Here is a 12,708-nt window from a genome sequence, read left to right as displayed (position 1 = left end):
GCTTCATCATCCCGGTACGAGAATCGAACTCACAACGTCTGGATTGGAAACCCAGCACGCCGCTAGTCGAAACCCATCCCCTACCGGTCAGTATTCCCAGTGAGCATATTTACTCTTTTAAGGGATCTGACTTTGCCGAGCCAGACAGGAATCGAACCCATCACCTTCCGCTTACAAGGCGAAACCCGTAGCCTCACGGCCACGGAAGCTCGGCATTTGGGAGCTTCGTTCCCAAATCATTTCTCGAGAAATATTCATTCGAAAAATCTGCGAAAAATCATGGACGATCGATTTTCGACGCCCGATCGTTTGACAATGACAGAATTGATTTATCTCCAATATCTGAATTTTGGCGCTCATTTTACCGTAGAGCACGCGTGACGTCCGTGTGTGGTAAAAAAGTGCTCAATTTTGTGGTAGGGGGTTTCTCAGAGCCCACATTATGGATTTAAGCTCTCTTGGGCGCATTTGAAAGGGGATGTGCTGAACCTGAACCAGTTCCATACCAAATTTGAATTTATCCATTTTTTATAGGGACTCGGAGTGTGTTTTCACCAAATCAGGCGGTTTTCGAATGAAAATTCGGTCGAAAATTGAAGTATTGAAATCGTTTATTTATCCAAAAAATTGCATTTTTCGAGCCCTACATCCTCCCAAATTTTCATCCATGTCGGTAATGTGGTTCTTGATTTACAGCTTGAGGACTAATTCACTGTGAGGGAGAAAAAAACCCTAAAAAAGGTAAAAGTCAATTTTCACCAAAGGCCAAAACTATTCCTTTGGCATTTTATCTAATTTTTTTTCTCCATATCATAATCTCGACCACAATCGAGGTTCTGATACAAATTTGTCCTCATTCGGATTTACCGTTCAGATTTTAGAAAATTTCCATTTTTGCCTTTCTTAGGGTTTGCTTTTGGCTCCGACGCCAAATCAAGCTTCGTTCCCAAATCATTTCTCGAGAAATATTCATTCGAAAAATCTGCAAAAAATCATGGACGATCGATTTTCGTCGCTTCGACAAGTTGTCAAGTTGAGCTTCACATGCAGACGCGAGCAATGCTGGCGCGTGATGCTGGCGCGTATAGAGTTTTGATACTAGATTACCCCCTTTTAGTGCAAGTTGCTTTATCGATTGCTCGTTCATCACACATCGCCTATCATGATTATCTATGCTAAGCTTCAGTGAACGCAAACTAGACGCAAGCAGCTATCCGTTCTGAAGCCCCATGCTCATTCTTTTGCCTTTCTTTTTTGTTTTGCTCATTCTGTATTTTGGTTCATCGTATCGGCTCGACAGAAATGAACCCAGCGTATGAGTCAAGGTGGTTCATTCGGTACGTTTGCTTTTGTCGTAGTGAAGTCTCACCGAGCGCTCAGTCGCAGTATGCTTCCCAATCCCAAAAACCCCTAAATGCATACTACATAATTTCTGGCTTGCTTATTGAAAGCTCACAATTTTTTTCACGCCTAAATGTCTGTTTAGTGAATTTCAGTAGGCGTTTCATAGCTTTCAAAAACATTTATGCGGCTTTACCGTTACATCATTTACAACACGGCAAATTCTCGGGTGTGGAAACACTTTCTGCCAGTTATTTTGTAACCACTTTAACGCTCTGGAGCAAGACGGAATTATTTTGTTTTCTCGGTAATTCTTGATATTTTGAAAAGTGCAAAAAACACTCAGAGAATACGAACAATTTAGCGATAGGCAAAAAACATTACGAACTTCGCAAATTGTGAGCTAATTCCGGCTAATTCTCTGCCTCACAAATAATTTGTTCTGATTTAAAAAATTGAAAATGCTTGTGTGCGAGCACAGCTTATACCCGGCCATGGCAAATGAGGCAAAAACCAACGCTTTTCAGTTTATAAAAAAAAATCATGTTGAGTTTTGAATTGATTAATGAATGGACCATTCTTTATTTTGCTATTTCTTTGAAAAAAATGCAACTGCCGTTATCTTCCTTTTGTAAGAAAGGCTCTATCTCACCCCAGGTGGGATTAAATCGAGTTTTAAATGTTAGCCTTGATTCAAAAATTCTGAAAATATGTTTTTCGTAAAGATCGGAAAAAATTACGAATGGTTCATGTTTTAACATTTAAAATCGGACCATATCTGCACAGCAAATAAAGTAGTAATCCAGCTGCGTGTAAAAGGCCTGAGTGTTAAAATAAATTTTGCATTATTTTATGAAATTCTGTGGCCCGTCAGTATGGGAAACCTACTTGATCGAAATGTGAAGCTCACATACACGGCTAAGGCGCCAGTCCTTACTGTAGGTGCTGGGTTTGAGTCCCGTCGGTTGCATCTTTTTTGTTGTGTTTACAAAAATTGTACATGCAGCGTGTAATATTAAGTGTCTTTTTTGACGAAGGTTATGTGCATGCTTTTGCATGCGATTTTACCAACAAATTTTTGCTGTGATACTCACTTTACAACTCATTTCTAGTGTCTTCGACAATCCTGTTCATATATGACATCCCCGGATGTTCCGGATACCGGACTGCAGAAAAACAATTAGAAAAAATGTAATAAAAGTGATACTACTGAATTACTGGTAGCAGATAAGCGCTCACTAGTCATAAGTAAAAAATCGGTGCTTCATTTATCAGAGGAAAAAAAATGCGTGTTTTTTTATTATCAGAAGATACAATTCAAAGAAAATAACATTTAATAAACAAGACTTGTACATTATACATTCAATCGCTCATTTTATTGTAGCTCAAGTAATTTTCTGATATCATTGGGTGCAAATACGCCTTTTTCAGTAATTATTCCTGTGATCAGATTGGCTGGCGTCACATCGAATGCTGGATTCCAACATCTAATGCCTGAAACGAAACAAAAAACATTTATTTGGTAAGTCATAAGAAAGTATGTTAGTAGAAAAAAAACAACAGAGTTCATTTTCAGTCTGCGATTAGCAGAGAAGCGAGTCAGACGTGCGTCCCTCACACACCAAAAAAGTGCTAAAAAGTACAAACAATGCCTCACGGCAAGAAAAAGAGGCGGTCCTCACCAGCAGGATCGGCAGATTTGAAGAAGCTGAAGAATGCCGAAGCGCTACCTGCAAAGCCAGGCAGTTTGAGCAAGGGCGCTCAAAATTCGTCTGGAAACCAGTTCGCTACCCTCCCTGTGGACGTAAGCGAGAAGGAAGAATTTTAACGACGGGAAAAGTTGCCACCCATTTTTGTGAAAACATCGTCATCGGATTCGGTGCGAAAGTGGCTGACCGGGTTTATCAAATCTGGTGCTTTACGAGCTTCCATTCGCTTGTGTGCTAATGGACTCAAAATTCTGCTACCTACCAGAAAGGACTACAACTACGTTCGGGATTTCCTGAACAACACAAAGATTGAAACAGGTCTTCCGTGGCCTGTATGACATGGATGTGAGTGTACTGAAGGAAGAGCTAAAAACTCTTAAGTTGAACGTGATCGAAGTCTTCAAGATGACGAGACACAACAAGGACATCAAGAATCGTGATCAACTGTACCTGGTTCATCTCGAGAAAGGATCGACAACGCCGTCTGAGCTGAGCAGTTCGGGCAATTTTCAACATCATCGTGTCTTAGGAACGTTATCGTCCAGTGCACCGTGACGTGACACAGTGGGAAAAAAGGGCCCAAAAAATTACCGCAACATGTTTTAGAGCAAACCATCGATTACTATACACCAAAAGCTTCGTTTTTGCACCAGGAACAATAATCCGATGAAAAATCGCACTGCACGGACCGGTGGCCGGAGTACAGGCCACCGGAAGATCCGGATTTTTGGAAAAAGTTGCAGATTTATCCAAATGTGAACTGATAAGCTTTCTTCTACCATGAATAGTCATGAAAAACAATCCTAGAATAATATTAAATACAATAGGACCCTTCGGAACCGGTTCCACCGATCTCCGGTGGCCACATCCGGAACTGCATTAGGAAACAGTGTTAACCAGTCATGCGACGTATCAAACTTCTTGATTTTTGATGGGGACATGAGTTATACACTCCTCTTTTGGAAACATGAAGTTTGATTTGTCGTAAGAGTGGTTTCAAGAATTTGCCAAATATGATCTTCGGATGTGGCCACCGGAGAACCTGGGAACCGGTCACCGGAGGCAAAAATACATTTTAAGAATACTCTCCATCCAAAATCAAGAAGTTTGATACGTCGCATGACTAGTTTACGCTGTTTCCTAATGCGGTTCCGGATGTGGCCACCGGAGATCGGTGGAACCGGTTCCGATGGGTCCTATGGTATTTAACATTATTCTAGGATTGTTTTTCATGACTATTCATGGTAGAAGAAAGCTTATCAGTTCACAATTGGATAAATCTGACACTTTTTCCAAAAATCTGGATCTTCCGGTGGCCTGTACTCCGGCCACCGGTCCGTGCAGTGCGAATTTTCATCGGATTATTGTTCCTGGTGCAAAAACGAAGCTTTTGGTGTATAGCAATCGATGGTTTGCGCGAAAACATGTTGTGGTAATTTTTTGGATCCTTTTTTCCCACTGTGCAGTGTTCGAACCACGGTGCTCAAAATACCGTTATTATGAAAAAAATATGCACTCCGAGATTTTGGGGTCTATCGATTCCTTACACCATAGCGCATCTCTGTGCAAAAAATAAAAACATTCGCTGATGTAGTTTTCGAGATACAGCCCTTTTAAGATGTTACATCCGATTTTTAATTAGAAAACCAAAACAATCAATACAATTTCAGCACTTCAAAGAATTTCGAGATAAAGGTGTTTTTTGCTTCATATGACTGTCAAGTATCTCTGGGCCAAGTTTCAGAAGGTTTGCTGATGTAGTTCTCGAGATACAGCCATTTTAAAATGTTATTTCCGATTTTTTAAAAGAAAATTCATGAAATCAATTTAATTTCAGCATTTTAAAGAATATGCATTTCGAGATAATGATGTTTTTTGCTTCATATGACTGTCAAGTATCTCTGGGCCAAGTTTCAGAAGGTTTGCTGATGTAGTTCTCGAGATACAGCCATTTTAAAATGTTATTTCCGATTTTTTCAAAGAAAATCCATGAAATCAATTTAATTTCAGCATTTTAAAGAATATGCATTTCGAGATAATGATGTTTTTTGCTTCATATGACTGTCAAGTATTTCTGGGCCAACTTTCAGAAGGTTTGCTGATGTAGTTCTTGAGATAGAGCCATTTTAAAATGTTATTTCCGATTTTTTCAAAGAAAATCCATAAAATCAATACAATTTCAGCACTTTAAAGAATATGCATTTCGAGATAAAGGTGTTTTTTGCTTCATATGACTGTCAAGTATCTCTGGGCCAAGTTTCAGAAGGTTTGCTGATGTAGTTCTCGAGATAGAGCCATTTTAAAATGTTATTTCCGATTTTTTCAAAGAAAATCCATGAAATCAATTTAATTTCAGCATTTTAAAGAATATGCATTTCGAGATAATGATGTTTTTTGCTTCATATGACTGTCAAGCATCTCTGGGCCAAGTTTCAGAAGGTTTGCTGATGTAGTTCTCGAGATACAGCCATTTTAAAATGTTATTTCCGATTTTTTCAAAGAAAATCCATAAAATCAATACAATTTCAGCACTTTAAAGAATATGCATTTCGGCCCAGAGATACTTGACCGTCATATGAAGTAAAAAACACCTTTATCTCGAAATGCATATTCTTTAAAGTGCTGAAATTGTATTGATTTTATGGATTTTCTTTGAAAAAATCGGAAATAACATTTTAAAATGGCTGTATCTTGAGAACTACATCAGCAAACCTTCTGAAACTTGGCCCAGAGATACTTGACAGTCATATGAAGCAAAAAACACCTTTATCTCGAAATGCATATTCTTTAAAGTGCTGAAATTGTATTGATTTTATGGATTTTCTTTGAAAAAATCAGAAATAACATTTTAAAATGGCTGTATCTCAAGAACTACATCAGCAAACCTTCTGAAACTTGGCCCAGAGATACTTGACAGTCATATGAAGTAAAAAACATCATTATCTTGAAATGCATATTCTTTAAAGTGCTGAAATTGTATTGATTTTATGGATTTTCTTTGAAAAAATCGGAAATAACATTTTAAAATGGCTGTATCTCGAGAACTACATGAGCAAACCTTCTGAAACTTGGCCCAGAGATACTTGACAGTCATATGAAGCAAAAAACACCTTTATCTCGAAATGCATATTCTTTAAAGTGCTGAAATTGTATTGATTTTATGGATTTTCTTTGAAAAAATCGGAAATAACATTTTAAAATGGCTGTATCTAGAGAACTACATCAGCAAACCTTCTGAAACTTGGCCCAGAGATACTTGACAGTCATATGAAGCAAAAAACACCTTTATCTCGAAATGAATATTCTTTAAAGTGCTGAAATTGTATTGATTTTATGGATTTTCTTTGAAAAAATCGGAAATAACATTTTAAAATGGCTCTATCTCAAGAACTACATCAGCAATCCTTCTGAAAGTTGGCCCAGAGATACTTGACAGTCATATGAAGTAAAAAACATCATTATCTCGAAATGCATATTCTTTAAAGTGCTGAAATTGTATTGATTTTATGGATTTTCTTTGAAAAAATCGGAAATAACATTTTAAAATGGCTGTATCTCGAGAACTACATCAGCAAACCTTCTGAAACTTGGCCCAGAGATACTTGACAGTCATATGAAGCAAAAAACACCTTTATCTCGAAATGCATATTCTTTAAAGTGCTGAAATTGTATTGATTGTTTTGGTTTTCTTATTAAAAATCGGATGTAACATCTTAAAAGGGCTGTATCTCGAAAACTACATCAGCGAATGTTTTTATTTTTTGCACAGAGATGCGCTATGATGTAAGGAATCGATAGACCCCAAAATCTCGGAGTGCATATTTTTTTCATAATAACGGTATTTTGAGCACCGTGCGAACTGTTTGCAGTTTGGACATGGTGGAAGGAACTGTTTCATCAAGAGTCGTTCCCGATCAGACGGTAATAACAAAATTCATGCCATTTCAATAACAAATACTGTTAAAATAACGGAAAATGTTATGGATTCTTCTTGAAAAATCAATTTTTGCATAAGTGCTGAATAACAGTTTATGTTATCATAACAAAATTTGTTATTGAACTGATATTGATTGAAAGCAAAAACAACTTGGGAATAACATTTTTAGTTATGGAAGAATATCTGCAAATGTTATTGGGATGATCGGATTAGTTGTTAAAATAACAAAAAATAATAACAAGGATTTGTTCGAAGAATAATTAAAAGTGTTATTAGTCTGTTATTACAATAACAATCCAATAACAAAAAAATCATAACGTAGAATAACAAATCTTGTTATAAATAACATAAAATGATATTAGCCTAGTATTTTAAAATATCAAAAAATGTTATTCCCAAGTTATTTCCGTCTGCTCGGGTTGTGCAACCTGCGGAGGTGAGCACAAAACTCAAGCTTGCGAAATAATCGACGAGAACATCGAAGCGAAATGCTTCAATTGCGGCGGCGACCATTCTACCAAGAATCATCGCATCATTAGTTTGTCCATATAATTTTCCATACAAATTTGGCAGCTGTCCATACAAAAATGATGTATGAAAATTCAAAAATCTGTATCTTTTGAAGGAATTTTTTGATCGATTTGGTGTCTTCGGCAAAGTTGTAGGTGGATACGGACTACACTGGAAAAAAATAATACACGGTAAAAAAATTTTGATGATTTTTTTATTTAACTTTTTAACACTAAAACTTGATTTGCAAAAAAACACTATTTTTAATTTTTTTTATTTTTTGATATGTTTTAGAGGACATAAAATGCCAACTTTTCAGAAATTTCCAGGTTGTGCAAAAAATCATTGACCGAGTTATGAATTTTTTATTCAATACTGATTTTTCCAAAAAATCGAAATTTTGGTCGCAAAAATTTTTCAACTTCATTTTTCGATGTAAAATTGAATTTGCAATCAAAAAGTACTTTAGTGAAATTTTGATGAAGTGCACCGTTCTCAAGTTATAGCCATTTTTATGTAACTTTTTTCAAAATAGTCGCAGTTTTTCATTTTTTTAAATTAGTGCACATGTATTCCCACTTTTGAAAAAAATATTTTTGAAAAGCTGAGAAAACTCTCTATATTTTGCTTCATCGGACTTTGTTGATACGACCTTTAGTTGCTGACATATTGCCATTCAAAGGTTTAAAAACAGGAAAATTGATGTTTTCTAAGTCTCACCCGAACAGCCTACCATTTTTCAATGTCGATATCTCAGCAACTATTGGTCCGATTTTCAATGTTAAAATATGAAACATTTGTGAAATTTTCCGATCTTTTCGAAAACAATATTTTCAAAATTTTCAAATCAAGAGTAACATTTCAAAAAGGCCGAACTTTGAATATTACGCCCTTTTAAAATGATAGTCTTGATTTGAAAATTTTGAAAATATTTTTTTTGAGATGATCGGAAAATTTCACAAATGTTTCATATTTTAACATTGAAAATCGGACCACTAGTTGCTGAGATGTCGACATTGAAAAATGATGGGCTGTTTGGGTGAGACTTAGAAAACATCAATTTTCCTGTTTTAATCCTTTGCATGGCAATATCTCAGCAACTAAAGGTCGTATCAACAAAGTCCGATGAAGAAAAATATAGAGAATTTTTCAGCTTTTCAAAAATATATTTTTCAAAAGTGGGCATACATGTGCACTAATTTAAAAAAATGAAAAACTGCGACTATTTTGAAAAAAGTTACAAAAAATGGCTATAACTTAAAAACAATGCACTTTATCAAAATTTCACTAAAGTACTTTTTGATTGCAAATTCAATTTTACATCGAAAAAATCAGTATTGATTAAAAAATTCATTACTCGGTCAATGATTTTTTGCACAACCTGGAAATTTCTGAAAAGTTGACAATTTATGTCCTCTAAAACATATCAAAATAGTGTTTTTTTGCAAATCAAGTTTTAGTGATAAAAAGTTGAATAAAAAAATCACCAATTTTTTTTCACCGTGTATTATTTTTTTCCAGTGTAGTCCGTATCCATACCTACAACTTTGCCGAAGACACAATATCGATCAAAAAATTCCTTCAAAAGATACAGATTTTTGAATTTTCATACATCATTTTTGTATGGACAGCTGCCAAATTTGTATGGAAAATGATATGGACAAACTAATGATGCAAAATGGCTTCTTTGGGCATACCGAAGGCACCAAAAAAGTTTCAGTCGGATTAAAAAATACAAATATTAAAATTGAAGAAAAAAGACCGATTTCGTAGAGAATTGCTCAGTAGTGACCTGTTTTCACCACAAGAACTTGTGAACATTTTCATCGAGATGACAACAACACTGCGTGGTTGCAAAACTCGTGCGAAACAAGTAAGAACGCTTGGAGGATTTATTTTATAATACAGTTCGTAGTTTACTCGTTCTAATGATTTTAAATATTACAATGTATTTAGTTTTTGCCTTCCTCACCTCATGGAGGAAAGGCAATAAATTCACTCGAAAAATGAGCTTCTTAAATAGGCCCTTCACGTATACATATCGACTCAGAATCAAATTTGAATGTCTGTGTGTGTGGATGGACGTAGATTTTTTTCTTACTCACTTTTCTCGGAACTGGCTTGACCAATTTTATCTGGATTTGTGTTTTTAGATCCGTCTATAGGTCCCATAGGTCATATTTTCATACCATTATGTTTAGTAAAGTACTTCAAAAGTTATGCTAAAAAAAAACGGTTTTGACTAAAGTTCGCAAGATTGTAAAAGGGTGGGTTTTGTAAGAAAGGCCGTCATGCTATACATTTTCAGAAAGGTATTTGAAAGATCTTTCCAACGAGTCCATTGAAGATCTGATAACCCTATCAAAAGTTATAAGCACTTAAGTGTTATTTATGCACTTTTTGCAGGCCGGATCTTAGATATTTTGATGAAAACGTTGTCCGGATCCATCATGCGACCAGTCTTTGGATAGGTAATTAAAAGTTCTTTTCAATGAGCACGAAATGGATTGGAGATCCCTATCATAAGTTGTAAGTACATAAGTGCCCTGCAATATGAAGATCTGACTACCCAATCTAGTGGTATGAATAATTAGTCAAATTGATAAAACACTGAAAAACACCGCCCTTTTGTGTCTATTTTGGATAGCACCCTTTAAATTTGAGGAAGGCACCAACCATCCGAGGGTGGATTAATTAACGTGTTTTAGTTTTAAGTTAGGATTAGTTGTTGAAGTGATTTTTTTTCTTTTTTACCCAAATGTATTCGATTCAATGCAAAAATGTAAAACAATTTGAAGTAAATAAATGAATGTGAATAGTTAATAATAAAACGAAAAATATAACAAAGATGAAGAGCATTTAGCCATACCACTTAGAATGTAAATGAAATGTAATTATTATAAGAAAGTTCAGTAAAGACATATTTAATTTTAAAAAATTAAACAGTGTTCATTTATTGAGCAGACACAATTTATCGAATAATATGAAATTTCACAAATAACAACCTTTTATGGGCCCTTGTTGGTCGATTATGTAGAGAGGCTTAGTCAGATTGATCGGTTTCTCGAGCCATGTATCGCATGTCTTCGGGACTTAGATGGTTACCGGTCGTTGCCTACCTATAGGTAATATATATATATATATATATCGACTTTATTACCTCCCTAACTCAGTGTTACATCAATCTATCCTCTACACCAGCGATTCTCAACGGGGGTACCGGGCCTACTTGATTTACACAGCAGGGGGTACCAGCCTAGAAGAAGGTTGAGAATGGCTGCTCTACACAGTGCGTTTTTATCAACCAACAGCGTTGACTGAAACGCTATTGATTTGAACCATCAGCATCACTGCACCAAATGAATACAGTATTCTTTTCAAATATTTAAATTATCTAGCTTTTACCATAGAACAGGTACCTACACTGAAGATAAAAATCACGCCCAAAATGTGTCGATCCGACACACTGAATGTGTAAACCGGGTTGTTTTTAAACCGATGTGTGGCTTTTACACATCGCGATGGTTTTTGATCGAAAATCCATCCAATGTGTAAGTTCCTTTTCGCCTGCTTCGCCAAAGTTGCCGGTGGGTGTCGCCACCAGTCTTGGACTTTGACGTTTGGAGTGAAAATTAACATGCGGTTTTGTTTGCTTGGAATTTTTTGGTAATTTCTTGAATATTCACAAATTTTTGGTGATTTAGCTTTATTTTAGTACACTCAAAATCAGAAGTACCCTTCAAAAAGGGTTCTATCTACCCTTTATCTGTCATCCCTAAGAAAAAAAACCCTTTTTGAGGGTTACTTCCATCCTTTTTTCAAGTTTACCGGTAGTAACCCTTTGCAAAAGGGTGACGACGGGTAAACTTAAAAAAAAGGGTGGAAGTAACCCTCAAAAAGGATTTTTTTTCTTTGGGATGACAGATAAAGGGTAGATAGAACCCTTTTTGCGGGGTACTTCTGATTTTGAGTGTACAATAACTATTAACTTGCTCTTTTTGCGTAATTTACAGGAAAAAAAACAAATCTGCGGCAGGTCGACATTGCTCAAGTTCCGGGAGAGTAGGTAAGTCTGCAGCTGCCACACTTCCATTTCCTCGGCGGAAATGTTACTCCGTCGAATAATATCCAAGATCCTGAGCTCGATTGTGAATAGACACTTACAGCAACAGGAAGGAATTTGATGCCATTCGGTGGTCCTCACCCCGCCAAAAGACCTGCTTCGAATGTTGAACCCTGACCTCTGAGTACGTTGTCAATTTCCCACAGAAAATTAATCGGGAAAGTTTCTTCATCTTCAATCTTTTCAGCGCCACAATTTCCTCCGTCTGTTTGTGCTTAGCCCAGTACAGTACACCGTAGGTTTTCTCCTCGATCCGGTTTAAACGCTGGAAATAACCGGAATCACCGGGAAGCACAGTGGAACTCCTTCAACATCTTCAACAACCAGGAACTCCAAAGTCGCTGCGGCCGCCGGCGCTTCTGGTTCCTTTCTCTGCCTTGAATACTTGAATACTGTCGGTGCGAATTACGGCTGGAATGCGATTAGGTGCGGGACCGAGTTGAACGGAATCGCGAGTCTAAGCTAGTATCACTTCGACGGCGTCGCGAGTAATCAAGGCTCCAGCAAGCAGAACGTGAATCCGCCGGAATGCTCCAACCCGGAAGCAGCACGGTCCCCAAGCAGCACGGCTACCGGTGGACGGACGAAGCCAAGCGGTACTTTAACCGGACGGCCAGCGTGTTGGACGTGTTTGTCGGGGACCTCGGGGACAGACTGCCGGAGGAGAGCTCCTACGAGATGAAGTCATGAAGCGGCACGACATTTGCGTCAACGGGTCGATGGTGAAGGAGGGATTCGCCGTGTCGAGTGGGTCCGAATCGGCGGTCATTGAGCGCATCAAGGAGGTCATTCCGGAGAAGGATGATGAAGGGAGGGTGTGGTTGTGTGGGTGGAGGCGGCCGAGCAAAAGTTGAGGAAGCAGAGAATCAAACGCTGGGCAGTCGTAGTGCGACTTCGGAAGGCCAGCAGCGGACCAAGTCACGGCTGGCGGTGTCAATTCTGCGGTTGGTCGATCCGGGTGAGTTGCACGTGACGTTGCAGCAGCACGCGACGGGGATCGAGCGAATGAAGGAGAAAATCCAGAACGTGGTGGAGGACAAGGAGCCGGGTGACAAGACGGACTGGAAGAAGTGCGAGTACTGTTTGGT

At 37.5% G+C, this 12,708-nt stretch overlaps 1 long non-coding RNA gene across 1 annotated transcript; it reads right to left on the bottom strand.

The window, feature by feature from the left end:
- Positions 1–2,604: 2,604 nt before the first annotated feature.
- On the bottom strand, positions 2,605–11,323 carry LOC120431551 (uncharacterized). The gene is made up of 3 exons (XR_005607911.2): positions 10,503–11,323; positions 9,603–9,719; positions 2,605–2,835 (listed from the first exon to the last, which is right to left on the bottom strand). It is a non-coding gene; the product is annotated as an uncharacterized LOC120431551 (long non-coding RNA).
- Positions 11,324–12,708: the final 1,385 nt, after the last annotated feature.

Source organism: Culex pipiens, chromosome 1 (genome assembly GCF_016801865.2).
Source record: "Culex pipiens pallens isolate TS chromosome 1, TS_CPP_V2, whole genome shotgun sequence".
In the NCBI taxonomy this organism is placed as follows: domain Eukaryota; kingdom Metazoa; phylum Arthropoda; class Insecta; order Diptera; family Culicidae; genus Culex; species Culex pipiens.
Note: the sequence above shows the minus strand (reverse complement) of the source record. Positions and strands in the feature narration are given on the sequence as shown.